Here is a 5,309-nt window from a genome sequence, read left to right on the forward strand (position 1 = left end):
TATATTATTATTATTATTATTATTATTTAGAAAACCTCGTAGGGAATTTTATTGATATCGGGTAAAATTTACAAAAAATGGAGATGGATCCTTCTACAACCCAAAATACAACTCACACAAAATAAAACATAAGGTTCCACCTCCAACAATATACAACTCACTCCACCAATGACCCAATATCCAAAAAAAATGAAAAGAATTAAAGACAGAATTTCTACTTCTCTAAATATGGAATACCCAAGTTGTCTCCATGCACCAACCTCTGATGCTCTCATGGAGGACTCTCCCCACAATAACCTCTGATGCTCTCATTACACTAACTAGCAGGCAGGGTTGTTCTCTTCCATATAAACAAAGCTCCAAATAACATTAAGGTTAGTAACAACCTTAGCTATCTTACTAAGACATACAACCAAATTCCATCTAGCTACCTTCTTCCCTTAAAGATATTCTAGTTATTGAGCTGAGTCCACCTCAACCTGTAAAATATGCCAATTAGCACAAACAACAATATTAACAGCTAACCATATAGCCCAAATTTCAGCCTCCAGAGGACTTCCAACCACACATTGGAAAGCAAAATAAAGCAAACAACTTCTATTGCAATCCCTGAAAATACCCCCAGCACCAACAAGAACTCCCACCCCAGCTGCCATTATCAGTGTTTACTTTTACCAAATTTTGAAAAGGTTTATGCCAGAAAACCAATTTGGGTTGTCTTCTCCCCCTCACAACTAAAGCATTTTCCTCCGCATTAAAAAAGGAAATACCACTGACAAAGGAGGTATTAAAAGAGCAGAATTTAACAAGTTTATGAACATAAGCCATGATATTAGCCACCACATGTTGCTCTGTATTATTACCACCCACATGCTTATTTGAATTCCTGGCCATCCACAAGAAGCACATTGTGATAGAAGGGAAAATTGCTAAAAATGGTTTTGCTTGCCTTAAGGATTCCAGGATGAGCAACAATCATCTAGATTACCCCAAGTAGAAAGAAAATAGAAATATGAAACATAATTCCCAGCCTCCATATATTTATTGCAAAAGGACATCTAAAATATATATGAATAGTATGTTCCTTCTTCCTCTTGCAAAGAAAACTTTGTGAAGCAAACCTCAAACCTTTAAGTTTTAAAATATCATCATAAGGCATGAAATTATGAAAATGTCTCCACAAAAAAAAGAAAAAAAAAGAAAAAGAAAAAAAAAAAGAAAAAGAAAAAAAAAGGGACATAGGAGTAAGTGCCTTCCCCCAAATGAGCTTTACCCATCTAACCACATCATAATGATGTGAATCCTCATATATATCCATCGCAACAAATGTATCAGTTGGCAACTTTAGGATAAGTGTGTCCTTTTTACCACTCACAATTGGGTTCTTGGAGATATACAATGCATTACCCTCACCCACATTCTCCCTCAACATAGTTAAATTCCACGGCCCTTCAAGCCAAAAAATCAGACACACACAAATCCCCAGTATTTCCGTTTTCCTCATACTCTAAATCTTGCAAAGCCCAATTATCCCTCCAGAAAGAAATTTGCCCATCTCCAATATCCCAATAGTTGTATTTTTCAGCCCAATATCTGGCCTTCAACATTGCTTTCCAAGTTTTAGATTCCCCTACTATCCAATGAACATTAGAAGGGCAGCGCGTTTTACAGTATTTTTTATGCATAAAAGAAGCCCATAAGGATTCCCTCCTGAATTTTAGCCACAGCTTTATATAATTAATTTCTTGCCATGTGGTGCAATTCCTTAAAGCCCAAACCCCTTGCCTTAATAGGCTTACATACAGCCTTCCAACCACCCAAATTTTTTTTGATTTCCCTCCTGCCCACAAGAACTTGTTAAAACACTTTTCCAAAATCAGCTGAGTGCTAGCTTTTAGTTTTAAAACCTGCAAGGTATAAAGAGGAATGCAATTTAGCACACTTCTAATTAAATTTATTCTTCCCCCATAGGATAGAAAATTTTTTTTCCAATCCAAAATTTTGTTTTAAATTTTTTCTAACACATCCACCATCTGAATTTGCTTCCTTCTCCCCTTTAAAGATTCACACCAAGGTATTTTAGGGGAAGCTCAGTTTAGGAAAAACCAGTGTAGTTTGCAATCCAATGTGCCAGCCCTATTTTTACATGCTTCCCTACAACAAAATGTCGTTTTTTTGTTTGCTGAACTTCAAGCCTGACATCCCTTGGAAGTCCTCCAACAAAGCATAAATCTTTTTAACAACACTTTTCCCGGCATTAGAAAATATATTAGCATCATCTACATAAGCTAAATGAGTCACCATAAGTTTACCTTTATGAAAAATTGCCCTTTAGGATTGAGCACATGCAGTTTGTTTACCATTCTTGAAAAATAATCAAAGGCAATGACGAAAATGGTGGGTGATAAATGATCACCTTGTTTTATACCTCTCATAGCTGAAAAGAAGCCATAAGTATTACCCTTTTACTGGAATACTGTATTTCTTGCAAGATAGCTACTTTCTTATGATACCACAAAACTCATTTTTATATCCTCGAGCCTTTAATATGCTAATAATGAAATCTCAGCTTATTCAGTCATAAGCTTTTTTAATATCAAGCTTTAGAATCATGTTATCTCCCCTGCATTTTTTATCCAAATCCTCAATTAATTCCTAAGCTATTAATATATTGTCTGAGATTTCATTACCCCTTATGAAGGCTGACTGATTAGAAGTGATAATGAGGGGGAGGTGAGGTTGGATTCTTTGTACAAGTATTTTACTAATGACTTTAGATGAAGTCAAACTAATAGGTCTGAACTGATCCCATGAAACCTTTTCCTGTTTTTTGGGAACCAAGATAATAGTAGCAGCTGTGAAATAGAAACTGGGGTCCTCTCCTCTGAACCCAACCACCACTTCCCTGATAATTGACCAGCACTTGCTTTTCTATCACCTTCCTTAAATTAAAGTTCCCCAGCTTTTTGTTGAAGTCGCTACTCCTCCTATTTAAGAGCTTGAAGAAGGTCCTGATGATCCCCAATCAAAACCTCCCCAAAATCTCCTCCACTCTCATTAGAAAGTTCCAACATCCTCACCTTTGCCTCAGCCTGAGTGACTCTTTTATGCACATCTCTATAAACATTCCAATTCCAACCTCTTAAAGCATTGGCCACCCTCTTGTGAAGCTGCCAAAGAATATACTATTCACAACCCACAACACAACACTTCCGGTTCTCCTCCGCCACCCTTAGGAAATCATGATGTTTAGACCAAACATTAAAGTACCTGAAATGGTATGCACTGAATTTAAGAAAATTAACAATAGTTAATAGAATAGTTTTATGATAAGAGCCAGAGCTGCTCAGATGTTGCACCCTAGAGACATTATATGTAGACAACCAAACCGGATTTGCAAAGCATCTATCCAATATTTCAAATACCTTCCATCTCTTGCATGTAAATTTGGAGCCAGAATATCCCAAATCAAACGGTCTTGCATTCCCCACTGCCTCTCAGAATATGTTCATAAGAGGATAGTCCGCTCTTTTACCACCCAATTTTTCAGAGCTATTCATTGTCATATTAAAATCACCACATGCAATCCAACTTTCTTTCAGGAGAGTCCTCCTTACAGTAAGTTTGTTCCACATATCAAATCTAGTAGCAGAGGTAGTGTTCGCCTAGACAAAGGTGCCCAACCACTAAAATTCTCCTTCTCAAAATGCACATGAAGAAATCACGAGTCATCCGTTATCACTTCTAAACTTATATCCTTTTTCCAAAAAAATCAAACTTTATTGTTAATGTTCCCTACAAAATGATATTTGCTAGGTCTCCTTAACATCCTGTCTTGATTGGAATGCACCAAAGGTTCTAAAACAACAAAGCAATCAACTTTATGGATCCTACATAGGTATTTAAGCCTCTCATGGGAATAGGGATCCTCTATTCCCCTGATGTTCCTTATTATGATGTTAAACATTAGAAAGTATCACATGGAACATCAGGGGAATAGGATATTTTCTAATTTTTAACATCATAATATTGACGTTGTAACATTTTAACCCTAAAAGCAACTCTAGTTAGGGTATTCAATTGTTCACCATTAGAATAGTATTGATTTTATCATTAATAATGTTATCTTCTTTTAAATGTTACAACTCGTACTTAACATTTTTCTTCTTCTTTGGTTTCTGTATCCTCCATTCCTCATCTAACACAATTTACACCTCCTCTACAACATCAACCCTCTGAGCAGGAGTACCACCACCTGCCAAACAAGGATCCAAACCCACCCCCTCCCCTTCAAGTTCTATCCCCCAACCCTTGTCTCCTCAACCTCCAAAGCACCCCCTCCAAGTGAGTCCGCCACTCTTCCAACAGTCTCCTTCAATCTCTCCATAGGCCCAACCTCATCTTTCACCCCCTCTTTTTCCGCCTGTTTGAAATTAATTGTGAGCTCTGGGTGTAATCTGTAACAGTTGTTGCAAGAGTGTCCAAACATACGACAATTAGAACAGTATAGATGATACTACTCAATAAGGACTTTTTTCCAATACCCATTGTGAGCGGAGCCTATCCAAACTTCTTCAGCCGCAACTTGGGTGATGCCCCTTTCCATCAGAACATGCGCCGCCGAGGGCCTTTTTAAATTGAAAGTGTGAGATTCCATTTTCAACGGCCTCCCATAAATAGCAGAAATTGAAAACAAAATTTCATGAGTAAACAAGTGGAGTTTTAATCCCGGGAAGCAAATCCATACCGGGACAATCAGAGCTTCTGTCTGTGGATCAAAATCCACAAACCATTTAAGTAGCTTCACGGCCCTGTTATCAATCCTAATAGCTTTCCTCTCAAATAGTCGAGCATAATCCTCCTCTGTTGTAAGTTGAATAAGGATATGTCTACAATCTAATAGTCCTATTTTCCAGCCTCCCGCCAGCTTTAGACCATTAAATTCTTTACAAATAATATCCAGCTTGGGCTGTCCATAAACGAACTTTCCCACCAGTGCCATCTGACAAGAATAAGCCAAGCTATCATTGTCGTTCTCTGATAGAAATATAGCTGGTTTCCTACCTTTCTTCCCCGCCCTCCTTATAAATGCTTAAGCATCGCAGCCCAACAGAGAATTGTGATATGCTCGAGGAAACACAAGCGTATTAGTGACCACACCTCCTTTATCAGCACCTCCCACGATGACCTCCCTATAAGACCTCACCATCCTGCTCCACCACCGGAAACCACCCAAACCGCCACCCGAGCAACAATTGCTCAAACCCCAGCAGAGCCTCCTTCCTCCATTCTATATATATATATATATA

General features: G+C 38.0%; 1 protein-coding gene across 3 annotated transcripts in view; it reads left to right on the plus strand.

The window, feature by feature from the left end:
- Positions 1–5,309, plus strand: part of LOC110018035 (DNA repair protein XRCC2 homolog) — a 43,975-nt gene that overhangs the window by 37,708 nt on the left and 958 nt on the right. The window lies entirely within an intron of this gene.

The sequence above is a fragment of the Phalaenopsis equestris genome, unplaced genomic scaffold, assembly GCF_001263595.1.
Source record: "Phalaenopsis equestris unplaced genomic scaffold, ASM126359v1 Scaffold000002, whole genome shotgun sequence".
Lineage (NCBI taxonomy): Eukaryota > Viridiplantae > Streptophyta > Magnoliopsida > Asparagales > Orchidaceae > Phalaenopsis > Phalaenopsis equestris.